This window comes from Balaenoptera ricei, chromosome 12 (assembly GCF_028023285.1).
Source record: "Balaenoptera ricei isolate mBalRic1 chromosome 12, mBalRic1.hap2, whole genome shotgun sequence".
NCBI lineage: Eukaryota > Metazoa > Chordata > Mammalia > Artiodactyla > Balaenopteridae > Balaenoptera > Balaenoptera ricei.
In genome coordinates this window covers 30,208,758-30,234,092 of record NC_082650.1, presented here as the reverse complement: position 1 = coordinate 30,234,092, position 25,335 = coordinate 30,208,758, and the positions used below count along the sequence as shown (strand labels likewise).

At 36.6% G+C, this 25,335-nt stretch overlaps 1 protein-coding gene across 19 annotated transcripts in view; it reads left to right on the top strand.

The window, feature by feature from the left end:
- Positions 1 to 25,335, top strand: part of EYA4 (EYA transcriptional coactivator and phosphatase 4) — a 293,920-nt gene that overhangs the window by 125,803 nt on the left and 142,782 nt on the right. Inside the window, exon 1 of one of the 19 annotated variants that reach the window (XM_059941186.1) lies at positions 4,859 to 4,915. The exons of the other annotated variants lie outside the window; for them this stretch is intronic. The gene's annotated coding sequence lies outside the window, so the exon portion shown is untranslated. Of the gene's footprint in view, positions 1 to 4,858; positions 4,916 to 25,335 lie in introns of those variants that run through there. 19 annotated transcript variants of the gene reach the window in all.

The window sequence follows — 25,335 nt, the reverse complement described above, 5'->3', positions numbered from 1 at the left end:
AAATCCAGATCATAAAATCTCAGAAACTGAGTTGAACTTGAGACCAGTCTAGATTGGAACCAACACCTTTGGGTTTCTTCTGTGGCAGGGTGGAATCAGGTGGGTGGTACCATGAAGTCATTTTGGATCTGGGCTGATATAAGTCTAAGGATTAATTCTAGCCCAGCAGGTAAGTGGTGTACAAAGGCAGATCCAATCCCCAGAAGGGTTTCAGGAAGCCTGGACACATTTTCAGGGTTTGGTCAAATGGACTGAATTTCAAGACAATGATTTGGGCCCATCTGGGGGAAAGGGAGACAGACACAGGTCAGCAGGCAAATCAAAGGGCAAGGAAAGCCTGTTTTATAGTAAGCATCTAAATTTAGGTCCTTCATTACTGAGGATTTCCTGAACAAGGTACATCGCTGCTCTCCAGCTTAAGACACCCACTGTAATACCTGTGGTTTCTAGTACTTTTCTGAACTTAACTGAACTTGGCTTAAGGCATACATTGAACTTCTTCTGCATACTGTAATTCTTTAGCATTTTTATATCTGGATTTGGCTAGGATAAACTGGTATTGATGAGAGAATTTGGGATTTCTGATATCTTTGTTTAGTATACCTGAGCCATTAAGTAGGCTTGATAGAAACTAAACAGTGCTGATTAATTTTAATGGTGAAAATTTCCTTATATTTTGATGCTAATGTTTCTTAAATAAATTGTACGGCCTTGAATCTTAATTGTGTACTCTACTAATAGTTCTGTACTCTGAACACTGTTATCTATAATGGGCTTATTTATCTTTATGATTTCAATAGAATGATTTGTGTTTAATTTATTTTTAAGTTATAGAAAAGTGAACAGTTGCCGTAAATATGAAAATTTACTGATCAGTGGCTATTTTGAGTTATTTCATTTCTTAGCTTTAAAGGTTTCTGCTCAGGAGGTGGAAAGTAAATTGATTTTTCTTTGAAATGGTTTATGGACTATTCTAGAATATATGCAGATATGCTGGAAAATGAAGGAGTGGGCTTCTTTGAGAAGAGCTTGACCTTGGGCCAGCCTAACAACAGCTCAGTTGTGAAGAAATTCATCAGAACAAATTGTCCACATTAGCAGATACAGTTCCTACTTGTGACTCCTCAGCTGAACTTACTGGGATGGCTCTGTTATTGGTTTTCATTTCCTACTCACTTGTACACTCTTTTACTCTGTCCCTAATATGCCATCCTTGAGTCCCAGCCTCTCCATCTGTTTTGCTTTTCTGACATAGACCTTGATCCTACACTTGAACTCAGTTTCAGCTGGTGTCCTGGGTCAGTGTTGGTCTTGTTCCCTAGCAAGTGGCCCCATCCTAGCCCAACAATCCCTCCATCTCCACCACCGTCACCAGCAACCACCCCTGCCCCCCGCGTTGGCCCCTACACACACAGGTAAACTGTATTCTGATGACCTAACTTAACAAAGGCTAATGATAACAAATCACACACACTTTGTACCATTTACAAAGTGTCTACACATTCATTTTCTTATTTGAGATCATGGCTGCTATTTTAAAACAGAAAAGGAAGAATCTTATATGAGTTAAAGGTGAACCATATTTTTTCATAAATATTTATACATATTCACATATACGTAGGAAAGGGTCCACACAGGTTATCTATAAATATGTTCTTGTTTTAGTGGAAAATCAAATATTATGGACTTTTTTATATGTGCAAAGTTTTCTTTGTTCATCAGAAAAATATTGCCCTCAAAGTCTTACAAATTTTATTCATTATTAAAGAAATCGTTACTTTGGCCTTGTTTGTCATATGAAAGTGACCTCTTGTTCTTGAGATGAGAAGAAAGGGCAGTAGATTCTTCGTTCTACTGTATGTATGGGAACAGATGAAGGTAGCAAGGCAGGGCCTGATAGGAAAAGAAATTAGCTTGTGTTCAACACTTGCTAAATGTTAGGCAGGGTTATATTGGACTGAAAGTCAGGAGACCCAGGCCCTTGATTACGTCACAGTTCTGACTTATCTCAGGTCTTTGGTTTCCACATATGGAGTACACGGGAGTAGATCTATGACCCTTTGATTTCAAGTATATGTAATTAGGGATGTCCATGACCCTTTTCCTTTTGAAAAGATACCTGTTGTTTTTTGATTTTTGAGAAATACAATTTTACAAATTTAAGAATCCAAAACTATGTTTTAGTTTTTTGAGAATTTTGCTTTTGCTTATGATTATAATAACTAACTGAATTATTTCAATCTTATCTGGCTGAGTTTTCAGGTCAATTTTACAGGTTTTTAAAATTTAGTTCTACTTTTATTTTGACCTGATCAACTGTAGGTAGTAAACCAATTAAGGAAGAAAACTGCCTTTAGAGAAAGTTGGTATTTTGAATGAGATGACATTTGAAATGATCATTTTGTTATAAGTATTATATTTTTACATATGTATTTGTAGATTATATAAATGAAACATAGTATAGATTCTGATAAGTATTTCTTTAATCATATCAAAGTCATATCTCTCCCTTTACGCATTCTATTTTCAGTTGATTTATAACAACATGAATGATATAAAATTTTTATGGCATTTATCTAATATTGCTCCATCTATCAATATCATTAGAACTGAGAAACATATTTGCTTATCTCCTAAAAATGCCGTTAATGCCTTGGGTTTTTTCTCCTCTCTACTTAATCTGGTTAAATAGATGGCTTGGAAAGAAACAGTCTCATTTCTGAAAAGAGACTAGATATTCCTTCAAGGTTCTTTAATTAGGTAAAATTATTAGTTCTTGACATGCTGTTCTATAATGGTGTGTATATATGGAGCTGTGATTTTATCAAGCTTTTAAAAATGAATAATAGAATGAAACAGTTTAAAAGAAAAGATTGTGTAAAGTCATTCTATGGAAGAAAGAAAATCATTAAGCACACTCTTTCCATATAGTTTGTTAATTAGATATGCAGCTGTTACATGGAAGTGAAGTGGCAGAGGTGATGAGATGTAGACTTGGCCACTTGTGTCTTGTGAAGAGTTCTACTTTGTGGCATGGATTATTTGGCCAATCTCTCTTAACAAACTAAACCTTTCCATATGGATACTAAATATGATGTATATGATACATCTTTGCATATATATACATGTCATTGAAGATTTACTAAAGTATTTTTAATTCAATATGTAAATCCAAAATCTGCATACTCAACTTCTAACTTCCAAATATGCTATCAACTTTGCATGTTACCAATCTTATCCTCCATTAGTGGCCTTTTTAAGGTAAGCCAGTAAGTTTCTCAGTTCTGATGATATTGATATATGGAGTAATATTATATAGATGCCATAAAAATTTTATATCACTCACATTGTTATAAAACAAATGAAATGGAATGAAAGCAGCAGATTTAAATGGCCAGGCATTTTTATTTCATCATATGTTTTCGTAATAAGTGACAGTGCTCCCATTTCTAAATCACATTTTAGTTGTATCTTAAAAAATTGAAATTGAGAATAATAGTAAGTAAATCATGAATTTGTTAGTTCAGTTAACTATAAGAAAAGTGATTCTGCACAGAGGGTGAAACTAATAGTCTATTCATTGGATTCATCCTCAATTTTCAAGGCATTTTGAAGCATATTTTATTATTTACTTCTGCACAATACGGAATACTTAAGAGCAGGTAAGGGCATCTTTAGAGGAAGAGAGTGTTTCTGATTTAGAGTTACTCCGACACGGGTTACCTGGAATGGAAGACTTGAGAGTGTAACGACCCGCAATCAAAAAGCATGAAGGTACAGATTGCATGGGTGACAGACATGTCACCTGTTCACGCCTTCCTCGAGTTAGGTGCACTCACCACAGCCCAGCTGTGGGGACTGTGTCAGGCTGAGTAATTCTGAGAGGAAACTGCTTTAGGGAAATGATTGCTTGATATGATTGAAGTGACGAGTTTATCCATTAGTCTTTTGGGCTTTCTAGGTTATGTCTCCAATGTGCTCCAGGGTTATGGAAGTTTATTTGTTTTAATCATAGGCTTAAATAATTTTAGTTTTGGTCAAACTTTGGGCTAAAATTGATATAGATATTAAGTTTTTCTCCCCCCCAAGGGATAGTTACCTAATCTTTTTTTTGACATGTACTTAGAATGTACAGTTTCATGGGCTTCAAAAAGTACAAATAAATAATCGGAATTAGCATTAAAGTAGTCAGAGGAAGGCTTACTCAGATCAGTAGAGCATCTTAGACATGGTCTATGATTTTTGGATAGAATAAATATCTATCAAAAATGGTTTTCCCCAGGATATCATGTTTATTATATTTAAAAATCTTATGGTTAGAAACCTTAGGGGCTCAAAATTATAGTTACGATATTCTAGAATTATTCTCTTTTCTGTTTATTTGTGCAGTTCCTTAATTATTAGCCTTTTTATGAACTAATGGCTAGTATTTATTGGGTGCTTCCTGGGTCATTAGGAACTAAATACTTCTCAGAATGTATTATTCCATTCTGTCTTCAGTTGGCTTTATCTGGCAGGCATGCCCATTTTCCAGTGATAGAGCAGTACCTTAAGACTGAGGAGTTTTGTCCTGTCAGGCTGACTTGCTGCTGAGTCTTGACCGCCACACCATACTGCACCCAGGACATGAACTTAACACATGATGCAGAAAAGCTTTTCCTGTTGCTACAATTATGAATCTTATAGAAACATAAGCATTATTTTAGTGATGAGGTATGACCAAATTATGTTTCAAAAGTCTTACTAGTAATACAGTATTGTAAAGATGAAGATCCAGCCTTTCCTTTAAGGAGTTCATGGTTACTGGAAAGATAGACAGTTTAACAGATAATTGCAGGGTGTTTTTACAAGTGTCAAAGAAGAAAGTGACAACTCTGCAGTGAGGAGGGCTTTGGAGAAGACGAGATACTTCAAAGTAAGTGGGAGCAAAATTCTCTGTTCTTTTGTATGACCCTCTCATGGCAACTTTGTTCAGGATTTCATGATACTCTTTTCATGTTTCAATTCACATGAATTTCTGATCATGGCATTTATTCCAAATGATGCATTTCTCTACAGTTTCATTGTAGTTGGTTTTCATATACTTTTCAGTTTCTCTTTATGAGTATTTAAATGCATACTTTATAATGTTCTTAAAGAAAGATAATGATTATTCTATTTTTTCATTTTTTTCCCTCAAAATATAAATGTATTCAACTCTTTTCTTTTTTAACTTCTGAGAGTACAATGGGTAAATTATGCACTTAAAATGGAGAATTACAGTGGTGATGTTTCATTTGAAATGGTGAGTATACATGCCTCCCCATTTCTTGCCCTTCGGTTTTAGAGCTGTCGTATCTCATAGTAAATACTAAAAAGGGCAAGGTGGTTGCCCAGATTTAGCATCGTGTTTAGAAATAATAATTGCTAAACTTTATCATGAATTACTCTATGTCAAGCATAGTTGTCAGCATTTATTGTAGGTTATTTTATTTGATGCCCACAATTCTACACTTAGGTAACTGTTATCATGCCTATTTTAGGCATGATGAAACTGAAACACAGAGTGGTTAAAATAACTTGTCCAAGGTCACATGCTTAGCTCGTGGCAGAGTGAAAACATGAACTGGGATGACGTCTGATTCTCAAGCCTGTACTCCTTACTTTATTGTGGCCTCTTGGCTTCGAGAGAAATCTATGATTTATGAACTGGTCATAACTTTGATTTCATTCAATAAATAGTGACTATTCTGTACTCCAGAGAATTCTTTTTTGACTTCAAAATCAAAATTTCATGCAGGTCAAACAAAACGTATCTTCTAGCCAGATTCAACTTGGGGCTGCTAATTTAGGAGCTCTTCTAAGAGAAGTAAAAATAACAGCAATCTACCTATTTTAGCAAACCTTATCTGTATAAAATATCATCAGAAAAGTTTGTAAAATAACTTGAGTGGAAAATATTTAAGACATTAAATACTCATCAAATCAAGAATATTGGATCAAAAAAATAGTTCCTATAATCTTTTGAAGTGTTTCTGATTCCCTTTACCATTTCTGTTGATTGCTATTCAGGGTGACAGGGGTCTGGTCTATGATGTTGACAGTGTAATTTAGCTAAGAAACAAGCAAACAAAAATGATTTAAGTCCCATTATGTGCCACACACACTGTTCTAGGTGCTGGAGTTACAGGAGTGAAGATACAAAGGTACATCTTCGCGTGAAACTTCCAGTTCATTTGATGGGGGAGAGGGTGGCACACAGTCATCAGATTAGCTAATGAAAACAATTTTACGTAGACCTAAGTACTTAAAGACATAAAACAAAATGTTCCCATAGAGAGTTCTGGGGTTGGGGTGGAGGCTAATTTACAGGGTATTAATGAAGGTGTCTTTGAAATGGTGACATCCGAGCAGAGACCAAACTGACACAAAAAGCAACATTCAAAGATCTGGGGCAGAGCTTCTAGATAATGGGAATATTAAATGAAGAAACCAGAAAGCAGAGGAGAGCTTGCTGTGTTTAAACAGCAAACAGGACCGAGGGGCTAGAGGGCAGTGAGTGAAGAAAAAAGCTGTGCTAGGTGAGGATGGGGAAGTAGGCAGGGACCATATTAAAATGTGATTATAAAGATGACCTTAGAGCCCAGGGCATGGAGTTTAGATTTTATATGAAATGAAATTAATGGGAAGGCATTGGATAATTTAAGTATAATCTAGTTTGTATTTGAAGCAGAGATCGTATTTTTTTGGTTTAGACTCATGGTCAGAAATATTTTAGATAACTACCCCCCACATACACACACACATACACACACACACACACACACACTTCAAGTTTTATGAAAATATACTTAACTTTATTACACACATGACACTCTCATATTTTCTTTTCTATTCCATTGCATTAAAAATTCAATTTTATGACCCAGTAAAGAGTCATATCCTACAGTTTGAAGAACAGTGTGTTTTAAAGCACCCTCACTGGTATATAGACGCATTGTGGTAGGTCAAAACTAGAGGCAAAGAGAACACGAAGAAGACATCTGCAACAGCAAATGAGATAAATTATGCTGTCTTGGACTAGGATTGACATTGTGCAGGTAGAGAGACGTGTAATGGAGAAGTACTGAAACTGAGGGAGATTTAAAAAACAATCAAATTTATTGAGATACAAATTACCTGCAGAAAAATGCATACATTTTAAATATAGCATTTGATGTGTTTTTGACAAATGTATGCATCCATGTGACTACCACCGTAATTAAGATATAGACCATTTCTATCACTCCAAAAAGTTCTTCGTTCTTCTTTGCAATTGGCAAATCTCCTGTCCATAGGCTTAGGTAACCATTGATCTTTCTGTAACTATAGATTAGTTGTGCTTTTTCTAGGATTTCATTTGAATGCATTCATACAGAATGGCATCTCTTTGCTTGGCATGATGCTTTGGGGCATCCTGAATTCTTGTGAGCATCAGAAATTTATCTTTTATTGCTGCAGAATATCCAATTATGTGACTGTGTCACAATTTGTTTATCCTTTCAGCACTTGGTGAACATTTGGGTTGTTTTCAGATTTTTGGGTCTATTATAGATAAGCTATGAACATTCATATACAAGTCTTTGTGAGAATTTATGGTTTTATTTTTCTTGGATACATATATAGGAATAGAGTTGCTGGGTCATATGGTAAATGTCTGTTTAAATTTATAAGCATCTCCCAAACTATTTTCCAAAATGGTTTTACCATTTTATATTCCTACCAGAAATGCCTAAGAGTTCTAGATGTTCCAGTCTCACCATTTGTATTGTCTTTCAAATTTTATCTTTTCTAGTGGGTGTATAGTGATATCTCTTTGTATTTTTTCATTTGCAATTCCTATTCATAATGCTGTTGAGCATCATTTCACGTGCTGTTAACCATGATGTATCTTGTGTGTGTGTGTGAATTGTCTTGTTAGCTCTTTGCCCATTAATTATTGGATTTCTTATCTTCTTATTCTTGGGTAAGAGGTCTTTATACATTCTGAATGAAAGTCCTTCATCAGATGCTTATATTGGTAATATTTTCTCCCAGATTGTGACTCAAGGTGTCATTTAAAATTTATTTTTAAAAATTTTCTAAAATTCTAAAATTTTATTTTTTTAAATTTTATTTTCACCAAATTTTTGGACATGTTTATGCAGACGCTTTTCTGCCCCCCTCTCAATTCCACCATATGTTTGCTTAATGTTGTGCCACAAGTCCCTATGGCTCTATTGCTTTTCCTTATCTCTTTCTTTTTTCTTTCTGTGTTTCAGTTTGCTATGTCCCCAAGTTCACTGATCTTTTTATTTCAATGACAAATCTGCTGTTCATCCAACCCAGTGAATTTATTTTTATTTCAAATATTCAATTTTTTAGCTCAAGAAGTTCCATTTCATTCTTTTTTTACACATTTCATTTCTTTTTATTATATTCCCATTTTCATTTAAATTCTCAAGCACATTTATGATAATGGTTTTAATATCCATTTCTCCAACTTATATTATCTTTGTTACTTCTGTATATATTTCTAATGACTGATTTTTCTTCTATTTATATTTTCTTTGCACGGCTAGTAACATTTTATGAAATGCTGGACATAATGAGTATTATGTTGTTGAGTGTCTGGATTTTATTGTCTTCCCTTCTGGAGTGTTAAACCGTGTTTTAGAAAGCCATTAAGGAACTTGCATTTTAGAGGCTTGTTTTTAAGTGTTATTAGGGTGAGACCACTGTAGCTTTTAATCTAGTGTGAGTTTTGCCTTCCATTAAGGTGTGAACTTCAAGGGTCTCAACAGGATGTCCCAGATATTCAGTGAGGTCTTTCCACTACCACTTGATGGAACACGAACGTCTTCTAGCTCTCTGTAAACGCTGTACCTTAGATTAGATTAGTTAGGATGGGAGTTTATCAACTGGTCATTTTTTCCACCTGTCATGTGGAGTGGAGTTTCAATCTATGTCTGTACAGTTTAGTTTTAGCAGCAATATAAAGGGACCCCATCTAGATTTCTGGAGCAATTTGTCTGCATAGCTCTGTTATCTCCATTGTCCTGCCCCCTGTATTCAAGGCTTCTTAACCTTGGAGAACTCCGTTATCTGACTTCTCATCTAAAGGTATACCCTCGCTGCATTACAATCAAGAAAATGACTCTAGACAGAAAGCTGTTACGATTGTAAAGCTTGTCTTTTTTATTTCCCTGCTTTCCTGGATTACTCTGCTGACTTTGTCTAGTATCTAAAATCAACCAACATACCATTGTAAAGCAATTATACTCCAATAGAGATGTTAAAAAAAAAAAAATCAACCATTTCATATATTCTACCTGGATTTCTAGTTTTTTTATTACAGGGACGTGGGGAGAGTCTGATACAAGTTTTTTTTTTTGATTTATTTTATCGAAGTATAGTTGATTTACAATGTTATGTTAATTTCGGCTGTACAGAAAAGTGATTCAGTTATACATACATATATATATACATTCTTTTTCATATTCTTTTCCATTATGGTTTATCACAGGAGATTGAATATAGTCCCTGTGCTATGCAGTAGGACATTGTTGTTTATCCATGTTACAAGTTCTTTAATATGGTCAGGAACAGATGTCCATGAGAAAGATTTTTTTTCCTATGATATTTTATTATGGAAAATTCCAAACGTTTACAAAAGTAGAGAAAGGAAAGTAGAGAAACTTTTATACCCTTCATCCATCTTTAATCGTTAACAGAATACCAAACATGTTCACCTATACGTTCTTCCTGGTCCCCTCACCCACCTTAGATCATTTTTAAACAAATTATGAGGAAGAATTTAAAGCAAGAAATGGCAAGACTTACTTCTATTTAAAGACAAAAATAACAGAAGAGAAAATAATATTTATTGAATCTCTACTTTATTTAGTACTCATTCTTGAACTATAGATCTAAATTTTTTTTTAATCTCAGAAACTTTACAGCTTAATTTAATCTTTTTGACTGTTAATTTTTTTTTAATTAACACACTTCACATTTTCAAGTAGTTTATTTTTTAGAGAAGGTTCACAACAAAATTGAGCGATGTATACGGAGAATCCCCATACTGTCCCTCTCCCAAACATACACAGCCTCTTGCATTATCCACACCACAGTGGTGAAGTTGATAAAAATTGATGAACCTACACTGACATATCATTATCACTCAAAGCCGGGTATTTTTAAAATATACCTATATTTGTGTTGCTAAGAAGCATCACAATTAGGGCAAGAATTTTAATAGTGTATGTATAAGCATTGTCTTCTGTACAAAATGTGATCTAATTTGGCTAAAATTGATAAAAGTATAAGAATCTTGCAATTCAGTGGCTGCCATGGGAATAACCAGTAATCTCTTGCTTGAGAGGAAGTTTGTTTTGAGATTGTTTTTATTATGATGTGTAGTCTAGAGTTTAAAAAGATAAGCAATGAAACAACATGGAAATGTTTTGAATTAATATAATAGATTAAGTGAAAGAAACTGTGCAGTATTTTCATGTACATTATAATTTGTAGTATTTATTCTACATCTTTTACATAAATGGTTAAAATATATACATACATATAAAAGTGGTATAATATAGATAATGTGGTGGATATCTTAAAGGAATCTAGAAGAAATAAATAATGTGAATAGTTTTTTTGAGGGATTAGTGGAAATGTTTTTTTCTTTCCATTATTGTTTATCAATAAATACAAATTAAAATAAATGGAAAAGAAAATAATTGGAGACCTATAATTAATGAATATAATAAGTTGACTTAACTTACAAAACATGATAATAATGAGACTAGAATGGCAACTGCATGAGAAGGAGAAAGAAAAAAAAACATATAGTTGAAGCCAAGTTCAATAAAAGGAAGAGTCTTTTTTTGTTTTTTTTAGTTGTTTTTATTTATTTTTTTAACATCTTTATTGGAGTATAATTGCTTTACAATGGTGTGTTAGTTTCTGCTTTATAACAAAGTGAATCAGCTATATGTATACATATATCCCCATATCTCCTCCCTCCCACCCTCCCTATCCCACCCCTCTAGGCGGTCACAGAGCACCAAGCTGGTCTCCCTGTGCTATGCAGCTGCTTCCCACTAGCTATCTATTTTACATTTTGTAGTGTATATATGTCCATGCCATTCTCTCACTTTGTCCCAGCTTACCCTTCCCCCCTCCCCATGTCCTCAAGTCCATTCTCTGCGTCTGCATCTTGTGTCTTTATTCCTGTCCTGCCCCTAGGTTGTTCAGAACCTTTTTTTTTTTTTTTTAGATTCCATATATATGTGTTAGCCTACGGTATTTGTTTTTCTTTTTCTGACTTACTTCACTCTGTATGACAGACTCTAGGTCCATCCACCTCACTCAATTTCGTTTCTTTTTATGGCTGAGTAATATTCCGCTGTATATATGTGCCACATCTTCTTTATCCATTCATCTGTCGATGGACACTTAGGTCACTTCCATGTCCTGGCTATTGTAAATAGAGCTGCAATGAACATTGTGGTACATGACTCTTTTTGAATTATAGTAGTTTTAATATTTAATTGTAATGACTGTAAACTGTCTACTTAGAGAGGTTGTAAATATATCTTACATTGGCATCCTTTTCTTCAAAACAAGCAGTCCAAATATATTATCCAGTAGGAACATTCACTATTCCCCTAACCTCCCAGGTCTTTCAGACCTCTGTATCTTTGGACACATCCTAGTGCTTTCTCCCTCATCTATAATTTGGAGAAATGCCATTCGCCTGGTGAAACTCAGTCCCTCCTACCACTACAGACCCCTAGCACTTGGCATATACCTCTGTTATAACAGTTCTCAGGGCCACTGTGTGTAATCGTGCAGGTTGTACACTGCACAAAGGCACCCAGATGAGGGAGTAAGTAAGTCTTGCAAGACACCAAAAGTTGGGAATTCAATCACCCATAGCTAAACCAACAGATTTAATACCATTAGTGAAGCTCCTTGTATCATAGCTCAAAATATCATGGTTGGCAATTGTGCAAAGTTGATAATCCTGTTGTCCCAACACTAAAGATATTTTGGACAAGTATGTACAAGTTCAAATGATAATAAGTTCATAGCTTATTATCAATGAAAGCAAGTATATATTGCAATAAAAATCCCACTGTGGGCACTATTTTCTCTACCTGGGAATAAATTGCACATGCATTTTTAAAAGTCATGCCTGTAAGTTGTGCTGAGAATGTTTTTTTCTGTAACAATGGAGAGATTTTTCCTGAATCATGCATCATGATCGTTATTGAGTTATTCCTCTATATTTTACATAAAGTTTCTCAATTATCTGTTCATCAAGTATTCCATTTCTAACATCTTGCCAATGAGCAGCACTAATGTTTGAGTGTGCCTGTGCTTCCGTGTGTGTGTGTCTCTGTGTGTGTATTTGTTCTGTAAGATAGTTGATGTTGAGATGAATGAAGGTTATCTACTCTCCCTTCCAAATCTTGCTCCTGAATAAAAATGAAAGAAGCCTCAGACCAAATTCTGCCTTCTAAATAAAGATGGTATTAAACACTTATTAGCAAGCAAGCACAAAAAAGATGCCCTAGAGTTTGTTCTGTAGGCTCAAGGAAGTTCTAGCTCAATGTCCTTCTAGGTATTGTGATTATCATCTTGCAAGAATGTTTCAGTTAAGGCAAATGTCAAAAGTCAAAAGCAGAATTCTCTCACCTTATGGCCAGTATCAGAAAATCAGAATCTTCTATAGTTCATGACTCAGCTTAAAGAGTTAGCCATAATCATCATCTCAAAAGTAAAGGCTGCAGGCTGCTCTGATTTTTGTACTCACTTTATGTAAGGGTGGGAAGTATTGCAAAAATATGTTAGCAATCCACTTATCTTGAATACTTTTAATTTCATCTATGGGAGCTCATTTCTGACATTCACAGTGCTAGTCAAGAGGCCACTGTTTTCATCAGCGAAAACCCATTTCTGATATTAAACATTTTAATTTTCCGAATGTTCATTGTTGATGAAAATAAGGATACCAGAAGACTTTTAGCAGTCACCCCATGGAGTATGGGTTTCCTGAGCAGAATGTCACTCCTCTATTCTTGCATTTTTTTAATAGAATGATTAAAGCACCTAAATGATAGCTTAATGTTAGTAACCCACTCATAATAATACATTGTATATGCTACAGTATTTTAAGAAAAATTTGTAGATGTCGTGACAACATATTTGTTTGTAATATTAAGGGCAAGGTTAGATGTGCTCTAGAAGTCCTTGGTTACAGCTTCTGTGGCAAAATGTCCCCTAAATTCTTGAATGAACCGTGTATAGCAATGAACTCCAGAGGGGTGAAGTTGTAATTTTTCATTATCAGAAGTGAACATACCACCAGTCATAATAATAGTTACCAGTATTGTTATTATGGGTAATAGTGCTCATGGTGGATTGAAAAGTCATAGCAACAATAGTAGTCATAATAGAGGAGGAAGATGAAGACTAGCCAGTGTTTCCTGAGTGCTTATTCTGTGCTATAGTCCTTATTCAGTCACACAATGACTTGGGCACTGTTATTTTATCTTAAATTTTCTAATTAACAATTTCACATAATTTTTAAGCGGCAGATATAGATCACAAATTCCTTATTCTCAGATTCTAAAATATGTACTCATTTCAGCAGCCTTAGACTGCTTCTTTTTTGTCAAATCTTTTATAAGGATTCTTGTAACAATTTTTAGAGACATTTCTGGAACAAGAATAGTTTATAGGGAAAGAAAGGATCTAGAGTTCTTCAGTTTATTAAAAGTTGTGCCGGAAAAAAAAAAGGGGGAAACTTTATTTCTGTTCATAAAGGCATTCAGCTTCCGTGTAAAGATATGATTCAGACCACTGAAAATAGGTTGAGATGCATTTTTTTTTTTTCACATAAAAGTTTATGGGAGATCACAGAAACAGAGCCTCTGTGTAGATCCTCGATTTTCCCCAGAGCATGGTCAGCTTCTCATTAAGACTACCTCAGCAGCTTTTAGAAAATAGAATAACAAATAGGCCTTTTTGGTCCATAGACATCTTAATAAAGTTTCAGGCAAGTGATATGTAAAATAGTTCTGTAATGTTTAAAGTTTCCTGAGAATGAACCCCTGTCCTAAGCTTACGTATAATGGCTTTTTCTCAATCGTTGCTGTATTAGGATCTTTAATAAGATCTCTTAAGAGCTTTGTGTCATTATTTATGTTCTAAGGTTAAGTTTTTTATATTGAAAAATCTTTTTTACGTTTATGTGCTTCAAGAATTCAGGATCTTGAATGTAAAAACCAAATTAATTAATTAATTAATTAAGGGCATGCTTTTATTTGAAAAATAATTCTCAATAGGGTTACATGATATGGTTGCACATTGTCTTAGCTCAGGCTGCCAAAACAAAATATCATAGACTGGCGGCCTAAACAACAGAAATTTGTTTCTCATAGTTCTCAAGGCTGGGAAGTCCAAGATCAAGGTACCAGCATGGTTGGTGCTGGTGACAGCTCTCTTCCTGACTTATAGATGGCCACCTTCTTCCTGTGTCCTCACTTGGTGGAAAGAGAGAGACAGCAAGCTCTCTGGTGTCTCTTCTTGTAAGAGCACTAACCCCATCATAAGGGCCCTGCCCTCATGACCTCATCTAACCCTTTTTTGTAATCACTTTACGAAAAGCCCATCTCTGAGTACCATCACATTGATGGGAGGTTGGGCTTCAGCATATGAATTTTGGGGAGATACAGACATTTAGCCCATAACACATATGATCAGCTTTAAAGTCAAGAGTCCCTTGTTTACAGTTTTTCACTTGAAGGGAATAACCTGAATTACTGAAACTGATGTATTCTACTCAAGTTGTATTAATGCACATTTTGATGGTTGTTACGATGATGTTAGGGAAATAAATCAGTGTTTGACCATAACTATCTATGGTACTTTCCCTAAAACTTTTTTATTTCTGAGGTTATTGATTGTTGTTCTTGGCTGTTATTAAGAAAGTTAGGCAGAGTATAGGAGAAGTTGACTGCTCATGAGGTGATGGTGATGTCTGCTCAGTTACAGATTTAGAAATGATGACTATTATTATGAAGCCAGCTATTTTGGTATTATGAGGACCAAACAAGATCATGAATGTGAAAAAGTTTTGAGAATGAGCTTACTGAAGATTAGTCTACTAACTATTAGCGTTCAAAGTATCAAAGCATTATTCAGTATAAGGAGGGAGTAAAGAGTACTGGTAAAGCCTGTGAGTTTTTTAAATGCAAGAGCTTCTATCATATTACGGCATCATAATAACTAATAGGAAGATATATAATAAGGAAATGGTACATACCTATATAGTAATCATCTTAACTATCTACTATTATAACTAATGTGTAGGGAGTAGTTTAGGAAAAATTAATTCAAATTTAGGCGGCAGTTCTTCTGTCAGTTGAACACAATTATTTATTTAAACCATGAATCTGGGCTCCAATTGCTATTTGCATTCATGATTCATGATAAACTTGGTTAAGAATAGCTATATATGTCTAAAATTAAACTGGTTATTTTTCCTGTATATTTACAGTTATAATTGCAGTATATTTAACGGCCCTAAAGTGGTCTTTTATTCTTCACTTTTTCTCTTTTGGTTAACCTGAGCCTTTCTGAACTGAGGCAACCCTATTTTAAGAGTTTACTTCCTATTATAGTAAGAGCAGAAACATTAGTTTGTATTTTTCTTACAAAACCTATTTTGCAGAAATACCTGAATGTGGTTAAAGTAGTAAAATGAATTTTATAAAGGTAAGTTTTTTAAAGCTCTAATTAAATGATTGTACCTGATCTAATTGTAAGATAATTTTTGAACTGCAGAAATCATTTGGAAAAATTCCTAAAATATCTTTCCACTCTCACACCATACATTTCAGAATTTGACATAAATCCAAACACTCCCATTTCCAGGTCATGTCAAAAAGTCTAAACTGTTTGTTTTGCAGTAGCTTTCAAAGACCTGGGAGTCCATTATCCAGAAGCAGTTGTTTCCTTATTAACACTTAATTTCTTTTAGAATGTATTCACACAAAGAGGTGTGCTTCATCACTAGGGTCGTTTGTTTTGTAATTAAGAAGAGGGGTATAGTGGTCTTTTGATAGGTTTGCTTGAGGGCACAGATTTCATATTATGATAATTCTTATTGTTGTTTGGGGAACAGTAATTATATATAATTATCTATTCATATATTTTATTTGGAACAATAATTATGTAAATGTTATATATATTTTACATATGTTTCATTAGGCCCAGTTTACCTAAAGTATTACTAAGTCTTGCTACTACATAATATTTTCCTTTCAATATGGTTTGAATTAAAGCAATTGTTAAAGGTAAAGCAAACCCTCGAGTGAACCCCACTGATAACTTCACAGCTTCTGTTGACTTTTATTTAAGTTCTTACTTCAACACTGCAAAGCTCACTTACCTGAAACTCATTTGGTAGTAAGAAACCAAAATGTTCTTACTCAACCCTCTGATCAGAGCCTTCTCTTTAAAGCAGAGGTATCATAATGTACTGGACTTGTAGCAATGGATCTGAATTTGAATTTCAACTATCAAGTATTATTTTTGTTATCATGAGGAAGTTGCTAAATATATGAATTTTTTATTATTTTCCTCTGTAAAATTGAGATTATAACTATCTCACAGGATCAAATAAGAAAATGAATAGGTGAATCTAAAAAAACTCTCTTTTTTTGGACTGGAAAATGCATCTATAGCATCATACTTTTCCCATACAAAACATAGTGAAAAAGAATCACCCATTTTTTGTTGGGTTTTTCAGATAACCTAGGTTTTACCCATTTAAAGTACCAAACCTTTTTTCTAGTCGAACTATTTTGATTGAGCATTTTTCTAAAAATTATTTCATATGTATTTGTTTGTTAAAATGCATGGCTAATATTACCTTATATTTACATATTCATCAAGATCATTAGCAAAAATTTGATGAGTGTTATTCTGTACCAGGCACTCTGCTAGGCTCTGTATATAAACTAATGGAAAAACAGACATAAGTCCATTTTTCAGAGTTTGAACTAGTAGGGAGACAGGAATTAGGTAAAAACAAACAAATAAATGCATAAAAATCATGATAAGTGCTAAGAAGGGAAAACAAGAGGGCTCTACAAGAAAGAAGAGGGGAGAACTACTTTAGATTGGGTGATCAAGAAAGGTGTCTCTGAGAGAGTGAAATTTAAGCTGGGATCTTAAGGATGAGAGACAGCTAAGCTTACAGAACGTGGGGGAAAGCATTCCAGGCCCTGGGCACATGGATAGGTAGCCTTGGTAAAAAAAGGGCCTTTCTTGTTTTTCGGAAACTGACAGAAACCCAAGGTGGCTGGAACACAGTGACATGGAGAAGAGTTGTCTGACATAGATATAGAGTCCTGTACATTTTAGAAAGCACAATATAAAAAATAGCTTATAGCAACCAGTTGAGATATATGACATTGTTTTTTGTTTGACAAAAACAAACACTGAAGGTTAAGGAGGATGACTTGCCCAAGGTTACCTTGTTAGTAGGTTTGGTGAGAGCACCAGTCTCTGATACCTAGTCCTGAGCTGTTTCTCCTGTGAAAATTTCCTGGCTGAACATTTTCATACTTTCCCAATGGCCAAGGTCATCATTTTGCAGCCAGTTAATGAACGGTAACAATAAAGGGCAGTTGGAGTATGGAAGGCCAGTTGCCCTTATATAAAGGTCTTTTGGATTCTTGCATTTGAATGATTTTGTTTTCTCTGTGTTGGGTTACTCCCCAGTTGATGCCAGCTATTCATTCCCTTTTCTATTTTTGAGGAGCTGCAGACATGAGAATTAGTATAGTAAGTTTTTTAGGCATGTGTATAGTTTCTTAGGCATGTGTAAAGTAATAGTAAATAGGCTCTGAGTAAGAGCCCATTGGACTGTCTTATTAATATAGTCCATGAACTCAGGTGTGTGCACTTTGATATTATTTCTGACTGTTCAGAAGTCAAGTTTGTTTGTCCTTTGTTTGGGTCTTCTTCGGATGAAGTTTTGAGGGTTCAGTATAGCTGAGGCATTCCTGGTGTTTGGGAATGAAACTGTGTATCTCCCAATATGTTTTGTCTCAATAGTCCAGGCAGTGATGTATAATTATTTTTAATTGTAAAATGGATTTTACTTTGGAAATATTTGCCTATAAAATAAAACACATTCCTCTGTAGCAAAAGGCAGCATGTTTACTGCCCATTATAAAAAAATTGGGTTCCCTAAGCTCAGAGTAGTTTTGCTGTAATGCAGCCCATAGCACATGCAGATGTCATGTCATTCTGTGAGAACTGGAACTCAGCAGCGGTCACAAGGAAATGCTGATATTCTGGCTTCTGCTATTGCTATGAGTAATGAGGTCCTTTATCTCTGACCCAGAAGTCTCCTGTATTCTGCCAGCATATGTGAAGTTGTGACACGTTAACTTGTTAGCATGTAAATAAGGTAAAACCTCAGACCCTTCGCATTCTTGGCAGTTTTATCATGAGGATAGGATGCTGAAAAAGACATGGCTTTCTGGAAGAGGAAGGATGAGGAGGATCTCATGGACCAATTGATAGGATTTGATGGAAATTCATGGACAACATTAGTGAACATGTTGACCAACTTCTTTGGTCAGTTTGGGAATAAATGGTTCTCCATTTTATTGTCTTTTAATGAGGATGAATTGGGGAGGTAGTTGTAATCCAAGTACCCGGAAGTAGGTTCAAAGTTATCTGTCTGAAACGTACCCTGGTTGTTGCTAACCCTATTCCAGGCATGGAGAATTCCTTGCCAATCTGGGGGTCAGTGTCAGATCCACCCCACTGTGACAAGTAATACAATGACCCGTCCTAGTCTGAAGGAATGTTCTGACCCTCTCTAAACAACAGTTATAATTTCACACCCTAAGCAGGAGTGGAGGGACATTTGAAACCATTATGGGTAGAAACTAGACAAATGGCTAGAACTTTGACTGGTTCACTTGGAAGATGAAGGTGTGGGGTGTATAATACTTGTTAAGGAAGAATAGCAATAGTTGGTCTGTTTTATGGCTTAGCCTCTCCTGCTGTCTGTCATACAATCTTAGATTTGCTAGGAGACAACAGTGAAAGGTCTTAGAGTTCTTGCAGTGGCTGGGCTGCTGTAAGGGAGCTTTGTCTCTGAAACAAAAAACTTTCATGGAAAACCATAGATGAGGTATTGACTAGTATTTGGGCTCTTATTACCCTGGAATGCTGACAAAGATGATCTATTGGAAAACGAGAAACTGACCCAAAGAAACTGAGGCAAATTCTTGCAGTTATCCTCTCTGCCTTGGAAAACTCCTGTAATTCTTATGTTGAAACAGGGATAGAATGTTAGAAGTGTTATAATAATAGGGCAGTAAATGCCTCCCATTAAAAAGGATGCCTTTAAACAACCGTTGCTGTGCAGATCAAGCCCTAGTCAACCAAAGGGACAAATACGGTAGCCACAGCCAGAGTTGTTATGGCTACTAAGTCTCGGGATTCCCCAAGCTGAAATAGATGATGTCAGTGATGGTGATCTTGCTGCCCAATACGGAACATTGCATGGACTGAAGGCATTAGAAGTTCATTTGACTGAGCTCTAAGCCAGCTGCCAATCAAAACTGAAAGTAAACGCACCTTGTTTACTAGCATGGAGCTGTTCTCTCCCTCTGTGCCCCTAGATCTCTCCCTCCCCCTCTATCCCAAATTCAGCTTCTTTAAGGAGAAAGATGGTTAGGGATGAGGCTGTCTGGGAGGAGGACCAAAAATCTTATACATCCATCCAAATGGTGTGTAAAAAATATGTAATACGCTGGGAAACTCTGGAGAGGGGAGGGACTTCAACTTTTCTGGCCACGTTAGATAGAAGTACTCAATTTTTACCCATCCCATGGAGGAAATTTAGCGAATGTGGCTTGAGCAGGATTTACAATGGGGGAAGGAAGCTAACAGATCTTGTGAGTGGGGCACATTGGTCAATTCAGTGTATCATTGTTATAGCTTCCACTACTGAATTTTACATGATTATACTGTGAATGCTTATAAAATCCAGAGGGATTCTCCTAATCTGAAAGAGCTGCATATAGAGAAGTGCTAGTACCTTTGGAGCCCCACAATCCTAATGACTTCTTTTGAGCTTCAAGTTTTTATGACTTTGCTGATCGAAGCTTCTGGCAAAAGAGGCAACCTCCACCCAGAGGTACCACTTGGGGTTCTGGACTCATCATATCCCTGACTTTGATACCAGGTACCCTCCTTTGAGTCAAACTGAATGCTTCAGCTTGATATTCCCATTTTGGAGTGGGCCAACTCATACTCAATGAATAGCAAGGTAGGAAGGGCCCAAGAAGCCTTGGTTGTCAAATGGAAATAGTATAGTGAGGAATGCAGTTGATCTGACACCAACAGAATCTTAACTTCCCATGAAAAAGTGGCAGCTCTCCCTTTGGGGAAAACCTTATCCTCCTGGTTCCCAGAAGATTCCCTTTTCACTGATGGATTAGCTAAATTGAAACCTAATGGTATATCCACTGGACTGCTATGGTTGTTCAGCCTCACCATCAACTATGTAGAAAAGTGGATATTGTCTCTGTTTGATGTGCAGAATTCAAGGCAGTTCTCACAGTGTTGGCCAATACTCCATTAATGAATCTAGTTATTTTAGGGAAATAAGTTATTTTAGGGAAAGTTGCCAATGATTAGTTGTATGGTCTGCCACTTGAAAAACTGCCAACTGGCAGATTAGAAAATCCTTCTTGGGGGCCACAAGCTGTGGACATGGTTAAGCTGTCAGGGCCATTCATGAAGACGCTTATGATAAGGGCATGTTCTCTGACGAGCACCAACTGGAATCAAGCTGGTTCAGCTTGCACCACCCAGATCGCCGCCATTGCCACCCAGATTCATTATTGTCCTGAACAGGCAGCACAGCCAGGGTCACAGACTGGGCAGGAACTGAAGCACTCTGTGTTTCTGGTATAGAGATGATTGGCATGGAAGACCGATGACTCCTCTTAATAGTTGATCTGTTTGTCTCTGGGAGGGAAGACATATTTTATAGGGGTTTACCACTGCTGTTTCTAACAGATTGACTGCATTGTACACCCTCTTGGGACTGTCAGTGGTGCCTCACAGCTGCTGACACTTTTTCAGGTTATGGTTTTGCTGGTCCATTCCAATCAGCCAACTCCAGCCACACTGTTGGGGCCATTGAAATTAATCTCAATAAATCTGACAATGGTGTACCTTCTATCACGGAAGCCAGGGCTGATAGGCAAGGTATTTAGTGGCGGTTTCATGCCCCCTGTCATCCACAAACATTTTGTATTGTTGCACATTGGAACAGCCTCCTTAAAATCAACTCCAAAGATTTATAACTCTGCCTCCCTGATCTTCTGGTCCACGTACATTAGTAAAACACTTCGGTTACTGAATCTTACTGGCCCCAGTAAGGGATCATCTCTTGGCTACTTCCTGGGTTATGGTCAAGATGAAAGGTGTGAGAGGTTATATCAAATTTTATATTTTGAAAAGTTGGCATATTATCCTGACCATTCCTAGACATGATGAGTCTTTCTTTCCCCTGAAAGCTACCGTAGACAGCCTGTTGGGTAAACCCTCTAGGTGGCAGCCTGGTTAAAGGGGAAGCAGAGGATTCAGACTTACTGTGCTTCAGCCACTTGAATTTTCTTGTTGGATTGAATCATCCTAGATTATAATGCTGTCGATCACTTGATTGAGTAAACTGCTTGCTAGAGTCTCCCTAGAGTGGATCTTGTGGGTCAAAGTGGGGAACATATGGGCCTCTGTACGTTTTCTAAAAATGGCTTTGGCCTCTTGCTCTTGACCTTTCAGGATGAGAGATCTGTGTGTGCCAGGAAAAAATGATTGGAGAAAGGTGAAGTTGTAGTGACTGGAACATGACACATGATTTTGTGGGGACAGAGGAAGAGCAACGACTCTGAGGCTGTGGGTAGAAAACTTTAGGTCTGGGAGGTGCAGTAGTTGGAAGGACATTAATGATTTTTTTGTTTTTCAGAGTCACCTTTAGAATCTTCCTCTTGGAGGAAAATGCTTTAGCGTGGCAGTCCCATCTGTTAGAAGCACCTTCAAGTTAGCTGAGTCCTGGCTCTGCTATCCCCCTGCCAGACATCTCTGACATGTTTGGAACACCATTTCCCTTAAATTTACCAACAAGTCTATCATAACAGCAGAAGGTGGCCCAGCTCCACCTCTCATTCAAAAAGCCTCTGAACACCTTTTAATGTCTTCCCCATCATTCCCATAGCTGTTACTCATTCATTCATAGAGCAAGCAAATGCCACTGGTTAGTGGTATGAGCAAACAGAGATCGAACTGACTAGTTTGCAAAACAAGACTAGACTCGATCATTGGAGCTGCCCTGGGAACCGTCAGGCCCCCCAACTGACCTAGAAGCCACATTGGAGGCACCATGTACCTGTGCCTCCCCCACCAATGCCATTCCCACTTGTGGGGTACCATCAAATGTAAAAGCCACTTTCTTTCTGGTGGCTCAGTGTGCATCTTGGAACTGTCCTTGTCATTTAGATGACTTTTATGTTAGGGTTGACATAAGAGACATTCAAATGTTTAAGGATTATAGATCATATATCATCAAATGTGGAACTCCATCCAAAATGAAGCCACCCTTGGTCACTCGGGAGTTTCATGGAGGAGTATTGACTTATTACTTATGTGTGCCCTGTGGGACGTTATCTCTGTCTCCAATTAGAAGAGACAATATGAAATTTGTTCCTGATTTTAGCTGGTGTGATCAGTGACACGAGCTTGGTCCTGGAATGCATTCAGAGAAGACTCAACTCACTGACCAGCTTGTTGTGGACAGCTGTCCGAGCTGTCCAAGAATTGTCCGAGAGTTCCTCTTGTGAGGCACATTGGTATATATAGACCAAGTAGAAAGGTTGATACAGAAACTTAAGGATAAAGCCACCTGGTTGACTTTGACGGTTTCTGAGATTTGTTCCGCTAATTTCGTCTAGTGCTCTGGGGGGGCATGGTTCTTCAAGTTGATCTAATCTTGCTGCTTAGACGCGTTTAGATGCAGAGTTTGAGGAAATTGAGGACCCAGTGATTCTGGTTTCTAGATTTATTTATATGGAAAATATGGGACAGTAAAAATAGACTTGGTGAAAAAGAATTATAATAGAACCTAACACTGGACATGTTAAAGTTTGATATGGCTGTGAGATATTTATATAGAGATATAAATTAGGAGAAAGTAAGAGTTTAGGACTTAGAGGATGGATCTTAAGAGGTGATGAAAATTTGGGAATCTATAACATATGGATAGTATTTAAGACATGAGAATAGATGAGAGGGAGTGTGGAATTTGAATGGTTTTGGGCAGATCATGCATTTTGCCAATAGCCTCACCTCCGTTTGACCCATTTCACTCCTTCAAATTACCCACTTGGCTCCTGAATGTATTTGAGTTTGTCAGCCTTATCAGAAAAAGAAGGAAAAAGATTAAACAAACGATGACTATAATTACTGCATTGATTACTAGGTGGTATTTGTTATACAAGGTCATGGACATAATTTGCTAAATGTTTATTTAAAAATAGGCTCTTAGGTTTTGAATTTTATATTTTTTATATTCTAATATAGATACCACATCAGTAACCTGGCTAAAGAGGCTGCTGTAGTTTGCGATGGCTGTTTAATTTTGATTCCATGTGGCCTTTTTCAAACCAGCAATTTGGGAGCTTATTGTACACACAGAAATTTTAAATTGTTTTTCTCTCCCTTCTCCGTGGTTTTTCAGCTGTTGTCAGAATTATATGATTGCACTTTTGGTGTTCTTTTGTCCCCTCATGTTGGCTCTATTTTATCTCTTAATTTCTAATATCCTTCCTAGGGATTTTTCACAAAGCTGTCTTATAATTAATTAGGCAATAATGAAAAGTGGCGGGAAATGCTGTAAAAGAGCCTGCGGGTATCTTATAACTCTGAAGAGGGTGGGTGCTTGATAGATTACTAGACAGTGTACAAAAGAGGAGATGATGCCACTGAGTGGGGGAGACATGAAGAGCAGGGGGCACAGAGGCAACCAACCTGTGTAAGAGTTTATGGAGGGTGGGTGGTCAAGGATGCACCCCATGAAACTGCAGGAACTGATTTATTTTCTTGATTTAAAAAAATTATGTGATTTCTACTAAACCTCAGAGTTGTCATGATTGAATAAACTTAATCTTGATTTGCATGTTGCTTGGAAAGATACTCCTGCATTTAAGAAATACCAGTGGAGCACGGACACCATGCAAGTCACTGCTGTAATGTACCGGCTGCCAGCCGTTCATAATAGCTTCACTTTTATCAGAATGTGGGACAGGCCCTCACTGATAGTACTTACATCACTGAAAGGTGGAATTGAAGGACTAAATAGAGGTTTTGGAGGTCAAGGTGCCATTTTCAGTATTTAAAAAAGGTTTTTTTTTGAAGTATAGTTGATTTACAATATAGTGTAATTTTTTTGTTTTTGTTTTTTTAAAATTTATGTATTTATTTATTTTTGGGTGTGTTGGGTCTTCGTTGCTGTGCGAGGGCTTTCTCTAGTTGCAGCGAGGGGGGGCCACTCTTCATCGCGGTGCGCGGGCCTCTCACTGCCGCGGCCTCTCTTGTTGCGGAGCACAGGCTCCAGACGCGCAGGCTCAGTAATTGTGGCTCACGGGCCCAGCTGCTCTGTGGCATGTGGGATCTTCCCAGACCAGTGCTCGAACCCGTGGTCCCCTGCATTGGCAGGCAGATTCTCAACCACTGCGCCACCAGGGAAGCCCCTATAGTGTAAGTTTAAGGTGTACAGCACAGTGATTCAGTTATATATATTTTATACATAGTAGTGTGTATATGTTAATCCCAGTATCCTAATTTATCCCTACCCCCCATCCCCCTTTCCCCTTTGGTAACCAGAAGTTTGTTTTCTGTGTCTATATTTTATGTATTTATTACTTTGTATTTTAATACATAAGGGAAACCAAACATTTACTCATAATAAGGCTCTCCTGGCTTTTAAAAACATCTAGTACCTTTGATTTTGGCTATTTTATTAACTCATTTGTACCTGGAGTGTATGTCATAATAATTAGCAGCATTGATTGACAGCTATAAAGCCTGATTTTAAGCATGGGTAATGAAAGCAATTATAGGTAAATAAAATCTATTTTGTGGATGGAGTCTTCAAAGTATGTGGTTTGCATTGAAAAAATAAATACTATACCACTGACACTCTGAGGTGGAAACCTTTATTTCACAGAA